Raw genomic sequence first — 26,349 nt, 5'->3', positions numbered from 1 at the left:
CAGCCCTCTGTGCGTTCCCCCCTCCCGGCTGTGCCGAGAGGAGCCCCAAGGGCTGGCAGTGCCCAGGCAGGCTCCCCAGCAGGGCCCAGTTTGGATGTGGGGCCCCCAGTTGTCGCAGTTTGCCTCTCCTTTTGCCCGGGCCGGCTTCCCCCCTTCTCCGCAGCGGCCGGGAGCAGCCGAGAGCCCCGCGCTGCCCGTGCCGAGCTGTGCCGGCTCCAGCCCCGCTCCTGCCGCGGGCTGCGAGGGCTCCGGGAACGGGGCAGCGAGGGGGTCGCTGCTGCTGCGGGAGGAGGAGGAGGGAGGGAAGGGGAGGGATGAAGGAGGAGGAGGGTGGGAGGGGAGATGGAAGAGGAGGGGGAAGGCGGAGAGAGAGCAGCCACAGAAGGAGAAGGAGGTGTGGTTAGGGAGGAGAAGGATTAGGAGGAGGCGGGGGGATGGAATAGGAGAAGGGGCAGGAAGAGGAAGAGGAGGGACAGAGGCGGATGAAGGCTGAGCAGCAGGAAGCACGCGGTCGAGCCCTCCGTGCATTCGCAGCCCCCACCTGTGGGATCATCGCCCCCATCGCGCTGGTGAGCGGGGAGGGGGAGCTCGGCCCAGATATCCCGGGGGGTCCCTGGGCTGGGATTTTTTGGGGGGATGTTTGGAGAATGAAGAAGTGCAAGGCTGAGCGGAAAAGGCCCCTTGTGGGGACATCGGGGGGGTGGCGGTGGCGGCTGGCGGCAGAGGCAGCCTGGAGGAGCAGAGCCCTGTGTCCCCCAGGAGCCCAAAGTGGGGAGCCCAGAGAGGGGGGAGCGCCGCCATTGGCGGGAGCCTGCAGAGGCTGGAGAGGGGCAGGGGGGACTCCTTGGAGCCCCTGCAGCCCAGAGCAGAGCATGAGGGGAGAAGGGAGCCCAAAAAGCCCCGGCAGCCCTGAATGGGGAGTGAAGAGGGGGCAGCTTTTAGGATTGCTGGGACTGCCAGCAGGCTGGGGAGGGCGGGCACCGAGGAGAAGGGGGACCCCCAATGCAAGCATGACCCCAGCAGCTGGGACAGGGGGAACCCCGAACACCAGAGGGGAGGGAGCAGGGGTGGGGAACTCCTGGGGAGGGTTTTTCAGCATTGAATCTTGGTGTTTGGGAGGTGTTTCTGGAGCCTAGGTCGCTGGTGACTTGTAGAGATGGACTGGGCAGAGGGACCTTCAAACTCAATGTGCTCGTCCCTTGTTTTCCCCAAACCAGGATTTCCTGTTGTCACTTCTTGTGAGGTAGTGAGGAAGAGGAAGATGTCCCTGGAAAGTGAGGCAGGTGAGGAGGAAGTCAGTGCCCCTTTCCCCCTCTCTCCTGCTCCATCTCCCAGCCCAGCACAGCAGAACCTCGTGGCAGAGGCCGTTTTGAGCGGCTCCACGGTGCAGGAACCCAACGGGGAGGAAAAGCCCCGGAGATGCCGCACGAGGACGGGCTGCAAACGCAGATGGCGGGGATCTGAGGGGGAAAGAGCCAGCCTGGGCCGGGAAGGCGGCCGGAGATGGAGCCAGAGGTCGGAGCTGGTGGTCCATGAGGAGGTTCCTGATGGAGAGAAGCCCCACAAGTGCTTGGAGTGTGGGAAGAGCTTCAGCAGGAGCTCCCACCTGACCATCCACCAGAGAACCCACACCGGGGAGCGGCCCTACGAGTGTGATCAGTGCAGGAAGAGGTTTCAGAGCAGCTCTGATCTCCTCAGGCACCAGCACACTCACACAGAGGAGAGGCCCTACCGCTGCCCCGACTGCGGGCAGGGCTTCAGGCGGAACTCCCATCTTGTCAGACACCGGCGCATCCACACTGGGGAGAGGCCCCACGAGTGTGAGGAATGTGGGAAGAGCTTCAGGCAGAGCTCCAATCTGATCCAGCACCAGAGGACCCACACTGGGGAACGGCCCTACGAGTGTGGGGAGTGTGGGAAGAGCTTCAGCCAGCGTTCCAGCCTGATTTTCCACCAAAAGATCCACTCTGTGGAGAGGCCCTACGAGTGTTCCGAGTGTGGGAAGGGGTTTCGGATCCGCTCCCATCTTTTCCAGCACTATCAGAGTCACACAGAGGAGAGGCCCTTCTGCTGCCCCGACTGCAGGAAGGGATTCAAGCACAAGTCCACCCTCGTCACCCACCGGCGCATCCACACTGGGGAGAGGCCCTACGAGTGTCCCCAGTGTGGGAAGAGCTTCTCCAGCAGCTCTACATTGACCCGACACCAACGGAGGCACCGGTGAGGGAAGCCCTGCGAGTGCCCCGAGTGCGGGAAGAGCTTCGTGCTCTGCTCCAGCTCCATCCCCCACTGCAGGAGCCACGCTGGGCACAGCCCTGGTGACCCACATTCCCTGTGATCCATGCTGGGAACACACCTGCCTGATTCTCCTTTTGGTTTGGTCTTAATTTTTTTCTGTTCTTCTTCTCTTTGCCCTCCAAAAGCCAAGAGGTATCAATCTGTCACCTCAAAACCACTCAAATCCCACTGAAAACAACTGAATTTTAACCCATAAAGGCTCAATCCCTCCTCAAATTGCTTGTTCCTTCTTCAGAAAAACTCAATCCCAGGCCAAACTCACTCCATTCCACAGCCACCAGGGTGAGATGGGGTTGGAAGGGGATTGGGAGCAGTGGGATCCCAATTGGGAGCGGTGGGATGGGGATTGTGTGGGGCTGGCTGGGTGGGATGTATTTAACAGCAAATAAAACTTTCAGAGTTACTGATTTCTGTCCCATTCATTTTCAGTCAGTTCTGTTTGCAGAGTGCTGCCTTCTCAGCTGATTAATTTGGTATAAAATGCCACTTTTTAAATCATCTAACCCAAACAATCTAAAAATCAATATCCGAATAAAACCACTCACCGACAATTAAATTGTTTAAAATAATTTTGAATAGGTTTAGAGTACTTAAGGGTGTTATTAAAGTTTAATTGTTTGGTTAAAATGTGTGAGAAATTATAGTGGTGCTTGGTTTTGTGTTTAGTAAATTTGTATTACAAATTGTTTTACTAAGGTGTGTTAGATTGCATGTTAGTTTTTTTAGATATTTTTTATCTCAAGTATATTAGTTATTGACTTAAAACTTTCCTTAGGTATTTCTTGTTATATAATTTGTTTATATTTATTGGTGTTATAGTATGTTATAGTAATAGTTATTGTTGTTTTGGCTTGAATCATTGGAGTATCATAAGAAAAAATATTTCATTTTTATTATAATTGATTTCATTTTAATTATAGTTTATTGATTTATAATTTTGTTTTCAGTTGTTGAGAGGAGAGGAAGGAAGTTCAAGGGCAGGAACATTTTTTCCCCAGCTTGTGCAGCCCAAGTCTGGGTGCCATTCAGCCCAGAGCTTTGGGATAATATTGTAGTGCCTCCCACACACATTCTGCCTCCAAGAAAAACTTGGCTTGGCTTATTAGAGTGAAATAAATAGAAGAGTAATAAAATGGACAGTTAAACTCATCCCTCTTGAATGACTCTCTTGCTTTCCAGTGTCAATCCTGCACCTCATGCTCCCAAGGCTTGGTATGAACAAGTGCCTGAGATTGCTTAAAAATTCCCAGGCAAGGTTCAGTAAAAACCAGCTTGAATATTAAGCAACAGCTCAAGAAAATTCATTGGCAACATTCACATTATTACTTACTACTTGGTTAAGGAACAACATGGGGAAAAAAAGCAAGAAACAAAATTCAGTCAATGGAATGAGAAACATTCTGAGAATTACGTGTGTGTGTGTGTGTGTGTCTGTGTGTCTGTGTGTCTGTGTGTGTGTTTAGGTGCATTTGAGAAAGGGACAGAAAGGACAAGGATCCAAAGGAATGCAGCCTAAAAGCTTAACAGCACTCGAGCTGAGCAGTGGTTAAACTGGAGCCTCCAGGAGTGGGCTCTTGGCCCAGGATCCATGGCTGCTCAGTCATGCTGCCAGTGCAGCAAGCTTGAGAGCGCGCTGGCTCTGCGAGGCCCCACTCAGAGGGAGGTTGCTGCTGGCACCTCTGGGCTCCAGGAGAGCCCCAAGGGCCTCCTTTGGGAGCGCTGTTCATGGGCCACAGGCGAGGGGCCTCAGCCATCAACGCTTCATCGTGGCCGCACCGTGGGTCAGCAGCCTGGCTCTGAGAGTGGGAGAAGGAGGATGTCATGCCATTGAGGCAGGAAAAGCGGTTTCCAAGGCAGTTCACAGGACACCCCAGGAGCTCATCAGACAGCACAAGTGCCTGGCAGCGCTCGGTGTCTCTGGGAAGCTCAAGAGGAGCTGGGCCCAGGGGCTGCTCAGCAAGGCCCAGGCCTGACAAGCGTTTCTCAGGTCACCGTGTGGCCGGACAAGGCCAGGGGCATTCACCACCACAATCTGAAGCACGAGGTTTTGATGTAGGGTAAAAAGGCATGGCCCAGTGGAAGTGGGCCGTGTCCTCAGGCCTGTGGGAGAATCACAATGCAGATCCTTGTGCTACTGATTCCATCTCTCCCATTTTTCTGAGTTCTTGGTGGCAAGGTCATTTAGGTTGGACACACAGCTCTCTGAAGCTTTCTGCAAATGAATTAAAGTGAGATTACACATCCCAAATTGTGTTCTGTTACAGTTTAACTGATTGATTTAAGAAATTTCTGGAGCAGAAAACTTGCTTCCTCAGATATTTACTGTGTGTGGCACCAAGCACAGAGGAGAGGTTTAATGTCAAAGGCATGGCCCAGGCAATGCTCTTTTGACAAGTTCTGCCCTGAGCTTTCCTGAGGAAGATCTGAAAGGTTCCATGTCACTAGCACAAGCTCCTGCAGTGGCTGCTGGCCAGCAGAACAGGGCTGTCAGCTGTGCAACAAGTGTTGCCACAAGCAGCAGCTCAGCCAGGGCAGCAAATCAAGAGCTGGGAAGGAGCTGATCTGAAGGCCAAACCTCCTTAGCTCCTAAAAGAGCTGGAACAGTTCCTCATTCCAATGAGGTGCAATGTTGGACGCAGCTCTATGTGAGCACTGGACACAAGTTGCTCTCACTGAGTGCTGTGATGGTTTCTGCAGGAGCTCTGGGCTCCTGTGTGTGCTGGACACAATGAGGAGAGAAGGAGCCAAGTGCACTGACACACCTTTGCCTTGAGCATGACCCGGCCTGGACCAAACACACTGCAAGGTTTCCCCTTTGGCCCATGTCTCAAAATGTCAGGTCAGCTGTTGGACGACTCAGGTTGGTTTGGTGTCAAGGAATTTCCTCAGAAATACTGGGTTGGTCTTCCTCTGTGCCTTTCCCTCAGCAGTCTTGGGGCTGCTCCTGTGTGAAGCCATGTGTCTCACACAGTTTGGGAGAACTTAATACAGGACACTCTGCAATGAGTCGTCTCCTCTAAAGTGTTCCAACAATCCCCTTCCAGTAACAGGAAATGAATACTAATAGATGAAAGTGGAAAAAAATTGCAACAGTTTATTAAGAAGCGGAATAGCTGAAAAGCAAGCAAAAAGGCCAGTGAGTTCTAGATATCAAACTGCCAGACCTCACCGTCCCCCTGCTGGGACAAAGACCCAGAATGCCAGAGGAAAATCCCCCCAGGACACGCGTTACAAGGTGGTGCTGGGTTCTCCCTCAGGAAGAACAAGAGCTGTCACGGAGCAGCTCCAGCAGCAGATGAAAGCTCCATGCTTGTCCAGCGTCGACTTTCTCCCAGAGGCAGAGCTCTGTGGAGCGGTCACGGCAGGTGAAGCAGCTGGGCTGGAGCCCCTTGGTGTCTTTTCTCCCCCGCGTGGCTCAGCTCACGCTCTCGGGCTGGGAGCGGGGCTGCTCCACTCCTGCCGGCACCATGTCCCTGGGCTTGGACAGTTTTCTGCCAGGAGAGCCCAGCATGCTGTTACACAGATCTCTCATAAAGGCCCAAACCAACTCCAAACACTCTGCCCACAGCAGCGTTTCACAAAGGGCTGCAGAAATCCAGGACAGCTGCAAGTGAGTGTCAGACAGCTTTTGTCTTGTTCTTGCCAGCAGAATTCTTGATGATCTGATGCAATTTTATTCAGATGTAACATAGGAGCTGTGTTTTTTTATTGAAATATTTAATGATGAGTAACAAGCCTTGGGAGCATGAGGTACAGGACTGACGTGTGAAAGCATGAGCATATCCTCCAAAGTGACCAGTTTAATTGTCCATTTTATTACCCTTGTATTTATTCCACACTAATAAGCAAACTCAAGCTTTGCTTGGATATAAAACAGGCACGGCATACCCTACGGTCTCTTGCAGGGTCACCAGGGCTGGCAGTGACAAAGCAGGCAGTCTGCTTCATTGGGAATCACTACGGATCTGCATCACAATGTGTTTTTAAGTAGCATGGTATTATTAAGATCTCCTTTTCTACATGAGATACAAAAAGGAGGTTCTGAAATGATTTCCATGCAAGCAGGCAGTAAAGAACTGACCCTGCTATCCTAACGAAGCTTTGGCTTTGGCAGTTGCACTCTTCCCATTCATCTTTTGACACAGACACTCCAGGTTTTCCCCACACCCCTGCAAGGCTGGCAATCCCTGTTTCCCATTTACTGTTCTTCCCTAGAGCAAGTACAGTGGCTGCTTTGAAACTAAAAGCCCTGAGATCTGGACATCTTGAAGGAGCATGAAATGCTAATTAAGTGTTCCCATTGGTAATACCCAGGTCTGCACTTCCCAGAGCTCTGAAGCAGCAGCAGGAGGACCATGCATCATTCCTGTTGGTGGATGTTCATGTTGCTGGTGTGCAAGAGCAATGGCTTTGAGGAGGGACAAAAATGCCCCTATTCAAACAGTGGCTGTGCAAGGAGATGTGAAGTTTCACTGCCTTTTTTAGGATAGTTTAGAAAGATCTAAGGATCTAAGAGATCCATACTGTGGCATGGAGCAGGTCCCTAATTTTGTCTCCAGAGAAATCCCCAAAGGACACATCGGCTCTGCTGGTGATGGCAACCCCATAAGCTCGTGGACTTGTTTTCCCTGCAACATGCCAGCCTGCCTGGGCTTTACTAGGCCAGGACTAGACCCATAGCTATGCCAACACATGCAGCCACGTGACACAGAGTCAGACAAAGTTTTCCTTCAGAAAACTCAATTAACACATTCACATGCAGTTTCTTCTAGAACATCAGAAGCTGTCAACCATGAGGACTTTGCTGTCAAAAGGTTACAGTTTGCACTGGGCCCAGAAGTATTTTTCCCTAAGGCAAAACAAATTGAAATGTGAAGTTTAAATCTTCAAATGACTATGAAAGGAATCTGTAGAATAACTTCTGGAAAGGCAGCATTGTCAATGATCATGCAGCCCACCAAGAGCTGGAGCGGAATCCAGAATTGCTTGTTCCAGCTATGCAGGAATTCATTACCCCGGCAAGCACTGGTCCATGGCAACAAATGATCCCATAGCCCTGGGCAGAATGGCACCCAGGCTGGAGTGGAAATAGATTTGAGGAACCCTTGTCACTTGTTATTGGCCTCACAGCCCACTCATCCCTTGGCAAGCAAGTGCAAAACAGTGCAAAAAACACTGTTGGACTGCTGTCCTGGGTAAATCTACATACAGATGACTTTTCCAAAGCAGGGCATCTTTTCCCAGTGAAATACACATCCTCCTCTTACCCATGAAATTGTGCCTGAAGTCACCTGTGAGCCAGATCTGTGTGAGATTGCAAAGGAGCAAAGCTTTGGCATTTGGGCACACTTCTCTTGGTTTCTTTGCTCAGGTTTTGGTTGAGCACAGAACACATCCAGGTAGAAAACTTTTGACCATACAGGATCTTTTGGTTCCATTGTCCCCCAAACATGTGAAGAGGTGGCCCCGTTGTAAAGCCAATCTAAAAAGAGTAGCACAAATGACACAAAGAAAACATGGCAAAAGAGGAAGAGGAGCAGCCCAGTGAGGAAAGGATGTGGTGAGACACTGGCACATGGAGTGAGCTGCACTCCCATAACCTCGAGGCTAGCAGGTCCTGGTCACACATTCTCCTCCTGGTTTATTTAATTTTTATTTATTTATTTATTTACCTTTTTCAAAAACATCATAATAAAATATACACAATTAAAAATATGTCATCAAAATTTCAAGATACAATCAAAACATATTTATTCAAAACTACATTTAAAGATCAGAACATATGTACATCTCTAGCTAGGAAGACTAATGCATAAATCCTATTCTTGAAACACTCTTCATGCAGGTGGCAGCTTCTTCCTGAGCTTGGAGGAAAGAGAGCACTTCTGGATGGGAGGGTAACAGATAATGGGAAGTCAGCACAGAAAACCTGTTGGTAAGAGTGTAGGCAGTCAGATGTGCAACGTGGAGACACAAAGTACAACAGAGGCCACAATGCAAACCTAACATAGCCAAAGCACCATATTTCATGGGACATATTTCCTGCCAAGATATTTTATGGGACATTATTTCCAATAGCTGCCCAGGGAAACATGGTCCTACGGGAGACACTTGAGGCAGGCCAGGGGGCAAAATGTTGATCCACTTCAAGAGAGCTGCCACAGGAAGAGCCTGGCCTCTGGGCTGCCCTGGGACAGCAGGGAGCCCAGAGCCCTGTGCTCTCCAGCAATGGCTCAGCTGCACATGCACCCTCCTGCTCCTCTCCCTGCCCCACAGCTGAGCAGCCCTCCAGCTGCACGGGGCACTGGCAGCAGCACAGCTCATTGCAGGGCCACATGCAGGGCACAGCTGTTCCCTGGCAATGTGCACAGCCTGGCTGGGCTGCCACAAGACCCTTCCTCCCAGCAGAGAGTGGCCCAGCTCCCCCCTCACCTCTGTGTGAGCCTGAGCCAAGCTTGGCCTTAACCTTGTCCTCAGTCTGGAGTTGCTTCAGGCCCCACTCACCATGACTAGGAAGGGAGATGGAGAGAGCAGGGGCAGATGCACGCCCTTCCTTAGTCTTTTGTCATTTTTGGCACAGCTAAGAAGTCACATCCGGAGGTGTCCAACTCAGCTCTTGGTCAGCTTTCTGGAGAACATGATGGCTTCACCAGCCCAAAAGGCTGTTGAGGTTTTCCCGCACGTGGGGAGGCTTGCTGGCAGCACACTTCCTCAGCTGGGTGCCCATTGTTATGAATAGAAAGTTGCATTTTTTTTAAAGTTTCAGAGTTAAAAAAACCAAGCCAGACCGAGTCAGCCTCCTTTAGTTTCGCTGCCGAAGGAAAGCTTTTCAAATACCTGTTAATGGCAGGTGATTAACTGATTGTTTCCCTGATGCTGGCTGCATGCCAAGAAGATACCAAGGGAAACCCTCCAGGGTAAAGAGACAGGCAGTGACACCAGAGACAACATGCAAATAAGAAACGCAGTGCACCCTGGATTGTTACAGTTTTACAGTTTTTATAAGAAAAACCCCTAAAATCACGAGCCATAAGTGACTTAAAGTGACGTCTAAGGATGGGAGCATTGTCCCGTACCTGCTTAAACCTTTTTATTTCTCACTCTAACTTGAAAAGAAACTGATTAAAGAGACCCCCCGGGTTTCTAAACCAACAAACCAAGGACTCAACGACTCTCCCGTGAGGACAGAGTCCCCAGTTCTGTCTGCAGACCAGCGGACAAAACTGCATCATCCTCCTGCTTCGTGCCACGCCTGGGAGCAGCGGCGGCGAGGGCGCAACCCGTCGATTTCTTCCCACCTGAGCTGATTCTTCTTAATAAAGGCATTAAAAAGGAGAAAGATCTCCTGCCCATTTATTTCAGCTTGGGGGCTCGTCCGGGATAGCCACGCCTGAAGAGGACACCAGGACTGGGACGGCCGCCCACCCTGGACCTGCAGGACAGCTGGCTATCAGGACCAGAGAAGATCGGCTTGGGACAGTGACACGGAGCAGCGTCGGATAGGTGAGAATATCCGGCGGCGGGAGAGGGAGGCGAGCGAGTGTGTGTGCGTGAGACGAGGGCCGGCAGCTCAGCCCCTCGAAGCGAGTGAGGACCCCTCAGTACCGCGGTTCCGCACCCTCGCGAGGGGGCCGGCCGGGAACAGGGGGAAGCGAGTGGAACTGGTGATTGAGGCGCCTCCAAAGGGGTAAAGAGGACCCCCCTCCGGGCGTGCGGAGGAAATAGCTGTGTGAGTGGCACGCACCCCACAGGACCCCCCTCCGGGCGTGCGGAGGAAATAGCTGTGTGAGTGGCACGCACCCCAAAGGCCCTGATACAGGTCCTAACGAAAGAAGTTAGGGTATCAGGCAGTTTGGCCCAGACAAAGGGCGCCTCAGAAGCCAGGGTTTCGAGGTTTGACTGTTTGAGCCTTGGCAAGGGAAGGCCAAGGTCTCTCTAAGTCCTGACGAAGGAGGTCAGGCGAACCTCAGAGGTCAAGACCTCGAGGATGTTTTTTTGTATTTTGGTTGTTTGTTGAGTCTTGGCCAGAAAGCCAAGGTCTTAACAAAGTCCTGACGAAAAGGGTCAGTGAAATTGGAGTTTTGGCAGGAGGTCGAGACTTCTTAAATAAGATATATTTCCTTTAGAGAAACAGACATCTTGTGATTTGGCAGAAAATAATGGGAGGGTGCGGTAGTAAGAAAAGTGGCCAAAGATTGAAGAATATACCTCCCCACAGTCCCCTAGGTGAGCTATTAGAGAAATGGGACTTTATAGAAAGTACAGAAGGATTAGAAAAAGTTAAGATGATTCATTACTGTTCAGAAGTGTGGCCAGAATTAGAAGTGCAAGGAGGATGGCCATGGTGTGGGACGAAAGACAAGTGGATGTGTCAACAGCTGAGTAATTATCTGACAGCTAGAGAAAATACTGATGCTGAGGAACTATTGTATATAGCTTGTTGGTTGAATGCTATACAGAAAGAAGGAGTGCAAATTTGTAAAGTGCAGAGCAAGAAAGAAGGGAATGAAAGAGGAGATGCTAGAATTAAGGAAATTGGTAAAAGGTGGGACCCTCTAGACTACTTGCCTCCTGATGCCCCTCCACCTTATAACCCTCTCCTTCGAGCACCTCAAATAGCAGATCCAGTTCTTCTCCCGGCTGCCATGGGGGCCATTCCCTCACCCCCCCCTTCGACTCCTTCAGCTGCTTCTGCACCACCACTAATACCTACTACACCTGCTGCATGCTCCACCCCTTCTCCAGCTCCACCTAACATGCACCCAAGCTCTTCTCCCCCTCCTACGGCAGTCCCTCCACCTCCTCCTAACTGTGACATAAATACCTCCTTATCTAATAACCCCTTATCACCAGGTACAGCCGTTGACTTACAGCAGGTCCAAGTTAATGCTATTACCCCTCAAGTGAACAATCTTGTGTCTGAAGATGGGCCATACTGTAGTACCCGATCCAGGACCTCCAAGGCAGAGAGACTTTTTCCCCTTAGAGAAGTTCCTATGGGAGGAGTAGCAGGAGGTGTTGGTTTTGTAAATGCTCCTCTAACTGCTTCTGAGGTGAGAGGATTCAAGAAGGAGTTAGGGAATCTAGTTGAAGACCCTGTGGGCATTGCTAACCAAGTGGATCAGTTTTTAGGTCCAAATTTCTACACTTGGGGGGAGATGAATTCCATTCTAAATATATTATTTTCCCCAGAAGAGTCCCGAATGATTAGGGCTGCAAGCATAAGAGTTTGGGAAAAAGATAACCGTCCAGGGCCCCAAGTGCCATCAGGAGAAGAAAAATTGCCACTAGTGGATCCCAATTGGAATCCTAACCAGGAGGTAGGGAGGAAGGCCATGATGGAGTACAGGTCTTTGATAATTCAGGGGATCAGAGAATCAATTCCCAAAGGAACTAATACAAAACTGGCATTTGAGGGTATACAGGAGAAAGATGAAACTCCTACCGCTTGGCTTAATCGCCTGAGGCGGAACTTTCAATTGTATTCTAGAACAGACCTGGACACTAGCGAAGGTGAAATGCTACTAAAAGTCCATTTTGTTACTAAATCTTGGCCTGATATACGAAGAAAACTGGAAAAGATAGAGGATTGGCAAGGAAAAGATATTAATGAGTTATTGAGGGAAGCATTGAAAGTGTATTTAAGGAGGGAAGAAGAAAAAGCAATAGCCAAAGCTAAGATCATGCTTGCAATAGCCAGAGAAAGTGTGGGAGCAAACAACCCTTTCCTGCAGTACAAAGCCACAAAAGAGTGGGGGGGCCCACCACCAGGAGCAGGCAAGGATAGGCCAGTACTGTCAGGGACAGGAGGCATGGAGAGGCCTCGAGTCCCTTTGAGTGAAAGCTGCTGCTATTACTGTGGAGCAACTGGACCCCCCCCCCAAGACTGTTTAGCCTAAAGTTGTGAAATCTTTGCTAGCTGATCAAGATAGCAAAGGAAGCAGCTTTAAGACCAGAAAATCTGGTAAAAGTTTTTTTAAGCAAAAACCACACCCGAGTAGGGAAAAAGAAAAAAAAAAAAAAAAAAAAAAGAAGAACTCATATTTTGTGAAATTTAAAGTTACATCAAGGGATATGGGAGAGTGGTTAATATCTGACAGATGGGTGTTGCTAAACAAAGCACTTGCTGGGATAGTGCTAACAGAACTACAGAAACTAACCCACTGGGGAGTCCAAGGACTATGTGATTATTTCCTAAGAAATAGCCTGTGCATAAGTGTATATGGTCTAGCAAAAACAATTATAAAAAAGTGTTTAACTTGCCAAAAAGTGAACCAGAATGAAATAGTGAATACCTTAGACTCAGACTGAGGTCCAAATTTTGTGGCCCAAACATTGCAAATTATAATTGAAGCTTCAGGAATAAAGTGGAGATTGCATACTCTGTAGCACCCCCAGAGTTCTGGGAGGGTGGAACAAATGAACAAAATTCTCAAAAATGAATTGGCTAAAGTGTTTACCCCTAGCGCTCTTGCGCATCAAAACAAGACCCCGGTCTGATATAAGGATTTCACCTTATAAAATTATTTTTGGACTGTCATTCTATATAATTCTATAGCACAGGAGACTACCTGGAAGGAGAAATTTGAAGGCCCCTTTCAGGTACTCCTCATGGCTAATTCGGCTGTGCGAACCAGAGAAAAAGGTTGGACTCACATTACGAGAATTAAAGGACCAGTCCCACCCCCGAGCATTGGACAAGATTCTTCAGTGTCTGGTATTGGACCAGATTCCACACCACTCTCACCCCCGGGCATTGGACAAGATTCGTCAGTGTCTCCCTCTGGTATTGGACCAGATTCTACACCACCCTCACACTCTAACTCAGGACAAGATTCAACTGCATCAGGAGTTAATTCAGCTGAGTATACTATTATAAAAGGACCAAATGACTTAAAATTGACATTCAAAAAGACTGATAAACTGCGTAAGAAAAAAGTTTAGAATCATAACATGTCTTGAAGTGTTTTAAGAAATTTGTAAAAGTTAAAAATTGTTAATAAGTAATTCTGGTTAAGTCGGCCCAACTTGGTACCAAAGACCCCAGGTTAATCTTCTCCAGAGTGCTCCCCTAGGAGGGACCAAATTAGCAGGGACAGATCAAGAGAGGTTTAACCAGAGGAGCAAGAGACTCTAAAGAACTTGGAGACTTCTTCTCAGTAAAATCCTCAAGAGGCAAGGCCGGGTGGGCAGGCTGTGCAGGATGACCCATACCGGACTCTTGGGAAGGGTAGTAGTGCTGGCTCTGATTGCTGGTGGTGCTCTGGAGAGCCCAGGAAAGCTGTGCAATGAGTACTACCAACCTTTCTATGAGAAAGAAGTAAGCTCCTTGCTGAGAGTCCACAACAATTGTGTTAACCTCTCCCAATTGATCTTTTATCAAGAGAATAAGAAAATATATTGGATGACCCGGAACACCGCCACCTTTAGGCAGCCACTCCTGGGAGAGCACCCTGTAGGAGAAACCTGGTGGTGCTTTGAACGTGATGCTACTGAAGCAAACCTGGTAAATCTAGTCAAAAGAAAAGGTATTTCTAAATATTGGGAGAGCACGACAAAAATTAATATCTTTCAGGAAACCCCTAAACACCTGTTTTGGGTCAATGGTACCACAACATCCACTGAATTGCCAAGAGGCTGGTCTAGTGGTGGCATCATTAGAATTATAAAACAAACTGTCTTTATAATACACAAAGAATCTGGATCAAGTTTAAGAGTTCCTATATATGAGGATTTGAGAAAAACAAAACTGAAGGAACAATATATGTTAAACAAAATTTTGAAACTACAATCAGAATTGGAAGTAATATCTAGTCAGACGGCATTGGCTCTTAATCATATTAATGACCAACTCAACCAAACCAAAACAGTAGTTTATCAAATCAAATTAATTGTAGCAGTCATTAGAAACACTTTAAACGAAATAAAAGCACTAGCATATTTACAAAATCAAAAGACTCCTACACTTGATTCCAGTTGGTGGGATAATCTATGGATTTTCAAAAAAAGTTGGAAAACTATAACCTTCACTGTGGGTACACTTGTTAGTCTGTTCTTATTTCCATGTTTAACAAAAATAGTGACATCTGCTGTACAGAATAACCTAAGGATCTCTAAAGGAATTAACCTGAAAAAACCAAAAAAGGTAATGAAGCTTAGTAAATATGATCACCAAAGTGCTGAGGAAATGTATGATCAATACAAAAAATATAGGAAATTCTATGTTAATGAACCAAAAATTATAAGTTGATGCAAGCTTAAGCTTGATCAAAGAAAAATAGGGGGGAACTGTTATGAATAGAAAGTTGTATTTTTTTTAAAGTTTCAGAGTTAAAAAAACCAAGCCAGACCGAGTCAGCCTCCTTTAGTTTCACTGCCGAAGGAAAGCTTTTCAAATACCTGTTAATGGCAGGTGATTAACTGATTGTTTCCCTGATGCTGGCTGCATGCCAAGAAGATACCAAGGGAAACCCTCCAGGGTAAAGAGACAGGCAGTGACACCAGAGACAACATGCAAATAAGAAACGCAGTGCACCCTGGATTGTTACAGTTTTACAGTTTTTATAAGAAAAACCCCTAAAATCACGAGCCATAAGTGACTTAAAGTGACGTCTAAGGATGGGAGCATTGTCCCGTACCTGCTTAAACCTTTTTATTTCTCACTCTAACTTGAAAAGAAACTGATTAAAGAGACCCCCCGGGTTTCTAAACCAACAAACCAAGGACTCAACGACTCTCCCGTGAGGACAGAGTCCCCAGTTCTGTCTGCAGACCAGCGGACAAAGCTGCATCATCCTCCTGCTTCGTGCCACGCCTGGGAGCGGCGGCGGCGAGGGCGCAACCCGTCGATTTCTTCCCACCTGAGCTGATTCTTCTTAATAAAGGCATTAAAAAGGAGAAAGATCTCCTGCCCATTTATTTCACCCATCACCTCGCAGAGGGCACAGGCCAGCTTGGTGAGCACAGTGCGGACGCTGGCGCTTGGCACAGGCAGTGCCTTGTTCTCCAGGCAGGACCAGAGCACGGGCAGGGCGCAGCGCTGGACCACTGCAGGGCTCCTGGCATCAACCCACTCCACCAGCACTGCCGGGAGAGAGACACAGCTCCTACCCACCAGCCTCAATGCAAACAGGGATCTGCCTCTGCTTGTCCTTCTTGGGAGCCTCTCTGGCTGAGGTCAGTGAAACAGCACACAGAGCCCCATGACCCAGAAACGGGCAATGCAGCTGATCATCCTTGAAACAGAACCACCGACCCCTCAGGACTCATTTCTCCAACCAGAGCCTTGTCCCTGTGGCAGACTTTGTACCTTTCCTAAAGCATTTCACAATCTGTTTCTGCAAGAACAATGACTGAAATGTCAAATTGCTTTTTATTTCCATTAAGAAGTTGTCTAAACTCACACTGAAGATCTGGAAATGCACCCTAGAGAGGCAATTGAGAGATTTCTAATAAGAGGGATGATTCAATTTTTGTAACTTTGATGTCAAGGGCCAGAAGTCTAACCTGGCTCTCCCCTTTGCTCAGTGGTGCACAGCAAAGGGCAGCATTAGAACCCACTTCAAAACTCCAGCCCACCAGAGATGGGTGCTGCCTGACAGCTGGATGAGAAACACCAGTGACTAGCTGCTGTCTTTGGCAGAATGCTTTTGAGGCTTCCAACAAAATGCTGTTTCAAACCTCAGGGTGTCTTAGAGAATTACCCAGACCCCATTGCTGTGGCATTTGGACATCTCCACATTTCAATAGCATTTCCACTCCCAGTGTTAATGGCATTTTTTCTTATAATGTCCACTGAAATAAGAGCATAGCAAGAGAAAAATGCTGCACAGTGGATGGAAATTTAACCAAAACACAAGTGTTCTCTCACATTGTCTCTGAAATTTGCACTCTGCTCATTTTCTGAACTGAACTATATCAAACACAGACAAAAATTTACTACCAACAGGCTTCTTGCATGGCAGATTGGGCTGGGAGATCAAAACCTGAAGTGCTCTGGAGACCATTCTTATTTTCTGAGCAGGCAAAATGTTATGTAGCAGCTATTTACTATGCTGTGGTGGAAGAGACTTCATTTTCTCTATGCTGTTAATCCACCAGCACCTTAATGCAGCAATTCAACATTGAAACAGCTCCTGAAAGACCTCCATCCAATTCTGCTAAGCAGGGAAAGGGTTATGGTACTCCCTTTCTAAATGGGAGTTCATTTGAGTTTAAATGTAATTAAAGACATTGGTGACTATTGAAGGTGAGAAACAGCTGTCTGTTCCTACTAAATCTCAGAGAGAACATCTGCTCTTTCTAAAGTAGTCCTAAATTATGCTTAATTCCTTTATTTGAAAAAGAGTTCAAAAGAACTGCAAAACTAAATTCCCTGTTGCTGGTGATCTACTTTATTCAAATGCTCTATAACGGGCCTTTGACATTCCTAATCACTGAACCTGCCCTTTTGAGATTCCTAATGAAGACACAAAGTTATTACACCTTGCATTTAAAGATGCTGGCATAATTAGCAGTGGATTTAGCCCCAGCTAAAGCAAGGCTAACAATTGTCTTCTCTGCTATATATTGATATTATAATTTTTCCATTCTTTGGCTACTGCTGACATAGCAAGCTCCTCTGAGGAATCCATTAACAGCTGCATTTGTAGCATTTGGGACAGTGCTGAGACAGGCAGACACTGTTTGCACACCCTGAAATGCTCACTCCAATGCCACTTGGATTTCAGCACAGGCAGGGAGCCCAGCACTCTGCTTCTGCCCCTGTGCCCTCAAAGGCTGCCTTGCACTAAGTCAGTGCCTCTAAGACGTGTGTTGAGTTTTGACCTAAGCTGTGACCCCCAGGCTCTGCACGGTTCAGCCTCAAAACTTCCCAAGAGAAAAACAAGAATTCTGTGAGAACAAAACAAACTGTTTCCCTGAAACAGCGTTTGCCACCATTTTCCCTAAAGGATCACAGATGTCCCTGAGCTCCCAAGAGAGGAGCCAGCTGGGGTATTTGAGCCCCTCCCTTTCCTGCAGGTGGGTTCTGAGATGCCCCAGTGAGGGCTCAGCCCTGAGGGCGAGCGCTGCCCCATCTCAGGTGCTGCACAGCTCTGCAGCAGCCAGGGAAACCTGCCAAATACACCTGCCTTGGCTGCTGGGCAGGAGGGACAAGCTCAGCACCTCCTGGTGTGGAGGAGCTGCTCTGCTGTCTGCTCACAGGCATTCCCTGTAAATACTCCCTGGGAGACCTCTTGGCTTAGAAGGGGAGGCCATACCTGCGATACTCCCGGTGACATCCAGCAGAGCTTGGCCACTCAGATGACTCCATTGGTGGCTGAACTCTTTCAGCAGTGATACTTTATCTACAAGTGAAACACATGTTTCTGCTCACTTGTCTGAGGTCATAGGAGAAAGGAGAGTGGGGGAGGGAAAGGGCAGGGGCAACCCCATTTTATCAAAGAAAGTAAATTTCTGCTGATTTCTGAATTGTTTTTGACTTTCCTTCCTGCCTACTTGGCAGGGTTTAAAATTCCAAAAGAAAAGCTCTCCTTTCACATTTGCAAATCCAAACTCATCTCCTGTACCAGGAGCTATGTTAAAGCATTTCACATCAGGGACCTCAAGAGGAGTTCAGTCACATGTAAGAAGCAGTGAAAAGGTTTTGCATCCCAGAGCAAAAAGGAAGAAGCCCATCCTTGGGACACAGAAAGGCACTGAGTCAGGCAGTTCAGGACTTCACAGAGCAGCTGAGGTGGAGAAAGTGGAAACTCCCTTTGAAGATCTGCCTCCTCAACACTCCATTTTTCAGGCATTTTCAGAGCTGACATAAGTCTATGTGGCAAAGGAATTTAGAGCAGCCCTTGCCTATGTAGTTCTTTGCTATTGCCACCTTGCCCCACACAAAACAACATGTAGAACAAGGCATGGTTGCAGCTGGATTTAGACTTGCTTGTTACAAAGAAATTAACTTGGTGAATCATAAGTTCCCGTTTGAAAAAAGAAGAGAAAGAAGAAAGGTAGAACATAGGCAGCTAATGCCTGTAATGTAGAGCCTGCCAGGTGGCTGCTCTGCAGAAGCTCTGATGGGCCAGTATCCCTTCATGCCAACAGCAAAGCTCTTCATTTGGGAATTCAAATGGGGACCAAGAAAACTTCAAAACCCCTTTCCCTCTGAATTGCAGCACAGTTGTAGTCCAGCACTTGCTCTTCAGAGCTGCAGCACAGAGCCAAGGGCTGCTGGGACTGTTGGGCAATGCTGCTGCACATTCCAGCCTGCTGGGGACTGGTGCATAAAGACTGCACTTGCACAGCCTCTGGTGGCTGCCAGCTGGAGCCTTCCACAGACAACAGCAGCTACCAAGGCACTCAGCATTCTCTTGTGTGGCAGAGACAGAGGCACAGGTGAGGAGAGTCCATGCCAGGGCTCAGCCTTACCCAGATGAGCAATGGATTCTTCCAGTGCGCTCACAGCTGCGGCATGAACCCCGGGATCCTTTGAGTTCAGGTTCTTTGTTATTCCCTGCACCAAAGGGATCATCACCGGCTTCAGGGCATCTTCCAGGAGACCGATGATTTCAGCCAGCACGTCCAGCGCCTTCTGTCTCACTTTCTTGTGGCTGTCAGATATTCTCAGGACAAAATAATCAAAAATCTGTGAAGAGAACAAGCAACATGAAAGCTGGATTAGAATGTCTTTGTTTGAAGAGTGGATATAGCACTCAGCAATGTAAAAGATGAAAGTGATCCTCTCTCTCAGGTCAGCACTTGCTTGCACAATTTCACTCTTTTCCTGTGGGCCACTCACTGGAATGGTAGCGCAACCTCATGCTGCTTGAAAGATTTTCTTCTGTTTTTAAGAAGTTTGGTTGGGGAAAGAGTAGTTCCTACTGTATTTCTCTCCATCTAGAAATCATTAAATCAATTCCATTTGTTAATGCAAAAGGCTACCCTTGCTTTACAAGTATGTAAGCAGATATTTACAATGCCCATTTTTCTATACAGTTGCCTAAAGTACTGAGGGCAGCTATGATTTTGGCAAAACTATGGCTGGAGAAGATCTAAGTTGGATGTAGTCTGTCTCAAAACCTGTGTCTGGAGAAGGGCAGGGCTCTGATCAACTCTTCCAGGATCCAGACCATTTCTCAGTTAACTAAGAGGGAGACTTCTGAAATGAAATGTGCTGTACAGCTTTCCTTAGAGCAGGTTCAGTCCCTTGACAGCCACAGCATCAGGCACCATATTCTGGACAAAGGAAAAGAGCAGCTACTGGGAGGAGAAAGGATGGATCTGTCCTTAGCTGTTTTCTTCCTTTCCAAAGAGAACAAAAGGCCCCCCAAGAAGGGTGAGCACTGTCTTTACCGAGAGGAATAGGGACAAGTGGAAATGAGTTCCAGAGTTGTGCCTGAGCAAGACAAGATGGAGTTTACAGAAAAATTCTTTCAAAAAAACTGGGTTTAAACCAACCCAGCCTAATACTTCTCTTCCCCGTGCAAATCCATCATTTCTCTAGAGAACAACAGCCACGCTTTCAGTGGCTGGATTCCCTTCACTTAACCCAACTAGCAGTAGGAGACAGCAGCAATTACAGCAGCAGAAAATTCTGCCATCATCTGATGAACAGCATCAATAGGCACCTGCCAGACAAATGCAGCTGGACTGAAAAAACGTGTCCTGAAGCCTGAACCTGGTATAAATCTGTCTGGGTAAGAGGGACCAGCCTGTCCCAAACAGCCAGGATGGAGTGCCAAGACTCTCTGAATTAACTTTACTTCTGCAGCCTTAGGAAAGGAGCTAAAGAAAAGGGACAATGAAGACACCCTACATACTTGGACAATGTTAGCGGAGATGAGCTGGGGGCTGGTTTTGCACAGGTCTAGGAGGAGTGCCACTCCTTCCATGCGTGCCTGAAACCCTTGGCTTCCAGGAGATGGTAAAGCTTCTGGAGCGGCTCAGTTTCTTCCACAGCTGCAGGCAGCGTGACCTGGGCTTTGGCACGGTGTACGAGGCGTCCATCAGAGGTAGGTTTCACCCTGGAAAATAAATCCAAATTAGGACCTGTTGGTGACAATGCCTTCAGTTAATTGTGAGCAAAACATCTTGAGGAGCTTTCCTAATGATGTTATTTCAAGCTAGAAAATCATGAGGCTCAGAAGAACAACATGGACCTTGTGACTATCATCATGGGAGACAATCTGCAAGGAACATTCTCCCAGTGCTCACTCAGGAAAACCAAGGATGAGATGCATCTGATCTATCTTCAGATGGCTTCCAATGCACATGAGTTACACTGCTTTGTGGGGAAAGAGAGACACTACTTCCAAGTCTAAATGCCTCTTCATATGGGATGTGTGTGCCTTATTATGAGGAAACTCATCACTCTGGAGAAGTGTCTCTACAACCAGGCATGACAATCTGCAAAAGCAGCTCAGATGCATCTGAACAGATGAACAGAGGCATATCTGAAGGATCCAGGAAATCAGTAACAGAGATAAAACCAGAAGCCAGACATCCCAGAACTATGCTCACATTTTGTTTGCTTCCCTAGAGACTAGATGCACAGCTCAACAACCCCACAGGGAACAATTCTCCTGGATCAACCTGTCTCTTCCACAAGCATGGAAAGATGCTAGAGCCATGCTGCTGAGGCATGTGGTCATGTTCCTGCCACTGCTGAGCATGACAGAGCTAAATAAATCCCCTCTGTTATCAGAGGAGCATAGGTAGCTCTGCCACTAGCATGAAGAGACAGCAAGGACCAAATTCCTGTCTTAAATGCTGATTGCAGCACAGGGGGAAATAAACCAAACACGCTTTCCATCGAGTAACATATACGAAAGACAGGAATATCAAGATAAAAAGTCCACCTTGAGACACCTGTTGACCAAAGCTGCAAAGGAATTGCCTTGCTACTTCCTACTCAAACTTGGTACTGTCTGAAGGTAAGAAAGCCATCATTCACATGGATGAGACCTGCATCTTTGAGGAATGGCATCTTGCTTCTAGTCTGGGACTCCTCATCAAAACACCCATCTGAAAAAGACTCCACTCAGATTAAATAAAAAACCACTCTAGTTCAATTTACTTGTCCCAAGTCAGGCAGCAGAAAAGTGGACCTCTCCTAGCCTCCACAACCCTGCCCTTGCCACTGCACTGGATCATCTGAGCTGCAACCAATGGATGTCTTTTTGTCTCTCCATTTTTTGTGGAAAGCCCTCCAGAGAAGTTGTGTTCAGCATAATGCAGAAGTAGACATTTTTTATCCTAGAGCATTTGTAGGGAAAGGAAACAATCTCTGGCACTGGTCATCTCTGCCAGAAAGATTTGCCTGAGGAGGAGGCATGTGAAGCTTGTCATGGGCTTTGTCACATCTGACAAAAGTGCTCAGTACCGTTTGCTAGAAGGCAATGTGGCCTGGGGCTTCTTGGCGCCATCGTTCCTCTTCTCCACCGGCTCCTTGACAGATGGGCGTTCACCCTTCTGGTTTTCCATCCCCTAGAGAGACATAAAGAAACCCCATCAATCTTTAGGATATAAAACACAAGTTAGAACCAGAATCACTGCGACCAAGGCCTAGGGAAACATTTCCTAACTTAGAGAAATAAACAGACCAGAGATTCAGTGTTGCCAACTCTTTGTTTTCAATAGCCCAAGGCAGGTTATGGGTGCTACCACACTGAGCAGCAGTCTAAAATCCCAAATTCATTAGTCTTGAGCACAAATGGGAATAATGCAAACTGGTAGGCAATGAGTGGTCTTAAAGGAAGCAGCAGAAAAAGTTGGGCTCTTTGGGGGTTGGCCCATTGTGTTGGAAGTTGATTTGGTTCAACACTCACTCTCCCTGTGCCTGCACAAAGGACCACTCCCTTCTATAATGTTGATAAGAAAAATAAAATCCCCCTCCTAACAAACAAAGGATTTTTCACTGGATGCTGCTGAATTCACCAAGCTTCTTCCAGCTCCACAGGGCTTGACAGCAGGGCGGTATTCCCAAAGGACAGACAGTAATTGTAGTAACTAGGATTGACTTGGACATCTTTTGTATATTTGGAAGTTTTCTTGTACTACTGCTTCCGTGTCTTTTGCAAAACTCTGTTATCTTCAGACTCTGTTATGTTCAATTCTCACTTAATTGCTTTACTGGGGGTAGAGCAGGGAGACCATGGTGGGGGCTTATCTTAAATGTAAACCCATTTTCTCCTCTTTCCCTTTCCTCTTTGTGACCCATATTCAAAGTATTCAAAACCCCACTTCTTCCCTAATAATAGCAGTTCCTTTGTGGCCTGCAGATGATCACGCTGAGGATTAACAGCTCATTCCCGGGAGTAAAATGATTCAGCAGAAGAGGAATGAGATAAAGACACATTGGGTATGCTTGATCTCATGTAAGCAGTGGCAATACTTGCACAAAGGAGACATTTCTCCTGTCAAGCACTTACTTTCTTCTTAATTCTTGTCAGAATATCTTCCAGGTCATGCGTGGAAAGAGATTGTTCCAGAAGCATTTTAAATTTTTGATGGCTCAGCAACATCTTCACCATCTCCTGTCCATAATGCCTGAGGAAGGATAGAAGGAAGGGCAGGAGGAAGGAAGACAGGAAGGGAGGGAGGGAGGCAGAAAGGAAGGCAGGCAGGAAGGAAAGAAAAGTGAAGAAAGGAAGAGTGTTAACAGAAGAGGCTGACACCTTAAACTCATCAGGTGCAACCCCTGCATGAGAAGGCATTACCTACTCAGCAAAGAGGGAGATTTACCTCCACTGGACACTGCACAGTGCTGTCAGCTGAACACAAGAGGCAAGAGGAGAATGTGGGGCCACAGAAAAATACCATTTCACTCTGACACTGTGGCTGTTCCCAGGGAATAAGCAAAACACATCTGCTTTGTTGTCAGAGCCTATTAGCAGTGTCTTGCTGCCATTGCACAAAAATTTGCCTTTCTTTAACTGGCAGGGAAGCCAGGACAAAACACCTCCTGCATCCTATTGCTTATTCTACACTATATGTATGCACAGGGGTAGCTAGTTTCTCTGGTGTTCTTGACAGCTATTAATGGGAATTTCATCATCAAAGTAAGGGGATTTTGGTGGTTTGGGTTGATTTTGCCACTAGGAAACCACAGTTTTCTTCAAGAAGAAATTTGGAGGTCATTGAGCCACAGATAACAGCATTCTAGAAATCTGCAGAAGGGATTTTAGAAAGAGTGAATACATTGTCTAAAGACCCCTGAAATATTTCTAGGAATGTCTTAAGTTAATGAGAAACAGATGTTTGTGATCCTTCAGTGATGAATATTAGCCAACACTTTGGCTTTGTGTTTTGCACCTACGGCCAATCAGAACTGTTGGACTGGCTAATCTGAGCTCTTTTGATCTCAGTAAAGAATCCTTCAAGTCACAGGAAGTTGGCAATGCTCCTTCTTGCTGGCCAGCCTCAGGTTACCCAGTACAGTCATTTCCCCAGGCATTCCAGAGCAGTGGTCACAGCACCAAGTCTGACTGAACTCGAGAAGCATTTGGACAATGCTCTCAGGCACATGGAGTGACTCTTGGGGAGCCCTGCACATGGCTGGGAGCTGGACTGGATGACCCTGATAGGTCCCTTCTAACTGGGCATATTCTGTGATTCTATGACCTTTATCCACACAGTGAGGTCACTTATTATTTCCTTGAGTTTCCACTCTTTTCTGCTTTTACCTTTAAAGCCAAACACAAAACAGTTTTCCTGTTTGAGGAAGTGAAATGAAGATCATTACCTTGTGTCTTGGTGACAGTCCTGAGCAAGCGTCCCTGCCACCTGTGCCAGCCTCTCAGCCCTGGCTGTGCCTGCCAGCTTTGTGACTCCCATTTTCTGCATCAGGGACAGGAGGAGTTGGGCCGCACACTTCTGCACCTGGGCGTAGCGGCTCCTGGGAAGGAGAGAGCAAACCCTGGGGCACGGGGAGAAGGAGCAGCAGCAGCACAGGCCTTGGCCAGAGCCTGCTCCCTGTCCTTGCTGGGGGAAGGGGGCCTGGCTTCTCCCTGCAGCTGCCGACACCTGCAGAAGGTTCTGTCCTCAGATAAACACAAAGTTAGCATTGGGCTGCTCTGTGCAATGATCCTGATGATCCTGAAGGGCCCCTTCCAACTGGCCATATTCTACAGTTCTCTGATTCTGAGAACTAATAGGCTGCAGGAGGGCAGAAATAGGTGACAAGAGGAAAGAAATGAGGTTGATCAGAGAATGAAGTCACTGAGTTCCCAGAATGTTGTATTGTGCTTTTTGTTTTATTAGTAGATTTATGGTTTGATTTGTGATTTGGTGGCTTTCCTTGGTGCTGTTTTCCTTTTGTTTCTGCCTTTTCCCAGTTATTTCGTCAACTAGTTTCCAGTTTCTATTTCTCCAAATTTTAGCCATTTATTGAAACCACTTTTCCTCCCTTGGAATGTTATTGGTTCACTGCTGTTATCTCCGCCTAGCATTTTTACTCCCAACTCTCCTGATTTGTTGAAAGTTGCACCTTCCCCTGAGACCTGCCCACACTTAAAAGTCTTTGTTCGCCCCTTGATCGGGGTCCCAGGAGAGGAAAAGGGGAAGTTTACCATCAAATAAAGTTTCCCTGGGACCCGTGTGCGCTGCCTGTGTTTTATATTGCGCCGAAACAATTAACAAGTGGGATTCAACGGAGCTCCAGGGGGAACCTGCAGCCCCCTCTCTTGTCATCAGCTAGCCGGGAAGCGGCACTTTGGTGCTTCCAATGTGGGGCAAGATAAGATCATTTACGAGCTCCTTTTATGACTCTAAGAGGAGCCCATCGGTGAATTTTATGGTTCTATAGACTTTCTCTGCCCTTCCTTCTCACTCAGAAGTGGAGAAAGAAAGCTTGTGGAAGACTTGACTGAGTCAGGGCTTAGCGCAGACAGCAGAAAAAAAGCTGCTGGGCTCCTGCAGCAAGGCAAGGTGTGTGCACTGGGACAAGCACACCAGGGACCCACAGTGGCCGCGCCCTCAGTCTTGGGAACAGGCTTTGGAGCACCGGGAACACCCAAGTCCCTGGAGGCAGCAAGCCGAGAAAGTCCCCAGTCTGTCAGCGATCAGAACATCAGTTTCAGCGCACCCTGATGAGAAGTGGAACTGCTGTGGTGGTCAACCAGCATCACTCATCTGTCAGAAGAGGGCTGGCTGGACGGATATCTCGTCTCCCAGGAAAAATCGGCCAGAGGCCCAGCGCCAGTGGGTGAGCTGTGCCACAGCGGGGGTTTTTATCTTTTTTCTTTTTTCTATCCCTGGCGGGTGGAATTTTCTCAAGGGCCCGTGGCCAGGCCCGTGAGGATCTTTATCTCTGGCACGTTTCCCTCTCCCACCTCATCAGAAGGTCCTCCTCTTGTCCTTCTAAGAAGGACAGGAGCAAGAAGATTTTCACAGGTCAGCAGCACACTGGAATTCCCCTGTTCCCTTGTCCCTCAGACTTTCCAAAAAAACCCTTCCCCGCCCCACCTCCCTGGGAGCTGGCTGGCCGCACTGCTCCGAGCGCCCGGCCGCTCGCTGTCCAGGCCTCAGTGGGGAACTGCAGCGAGTCAGGCCCCCCACCCTGCTCTTTGTCTAAGATGGAGGATGGCCATTCCACCTTAGACACGCTTTCCCCGCTGCCTTCTTTTCCGGTCCTGAATCTCTCCGCCAGCCCATCCTCCCCTGAGGGGGCCACATTCCACGGGGAAGGTGTCAGCCCATTCCTGCTGAGGGGGAGGCGTGGGTCTGAAGCAATGTCTACTCCTTCTCCCAGTTCCGCCTCTGGGGACGAGGACCCCAACCCGGCCCCTCCCCAGAAACCACTCTCTTTGAGAGCCCCCCTCCCCTCGGAGACACGGTGTGTGGGCACTGTCTGACAGCAGCATTAACGTGTCACCTCCCTGACACTGAGGTTCATGTCACAACTTTTCATCAAAAGCCGCAAATCAATGATTCCCACTGGGTCCCACACAGCTCCATGGGGAGTTTGTGTGGCTGCAGTACCAGCACCATCCCTGGTCCTCAGGAATTTCAGGAGGAGATACAGAAGGAATCAGCCATTCACAGGGAAGAACATCCGTTTGC

The 26,349-nt window shown here is 48.0% G+C and overlaps 1 pseudogene; it reads left to right on the top strand.

The window, feature by feature from the left end:
* LOC135292506 (zinc finger protein 850-like) overlaps positions 1 to 26,349 on the top strand; it is a 113,480-nt pseudogene that overhangs the window by 38,801 nt on the left and 48,330 nt on the right.

This window comes from Passer domesticus, unplaced genomic scaffold (genome assembly GCF_036417665.1).
Source record: "Passer domesticus isolate bPasDom1 unplaced genomic scaffold, bPasDom1.hap1 HAP1_SCAFFOLD_37, whole genome shotgun sequence".
Lineage (NCBI taxonomy): Eukaryota > Metazoa > Chordata > Aves > Passeriformes > Passeridae > Passer > Passer domesticus.
This window is presented reverse-complemented; position numbering and strand designations above follow the sequence as displayed.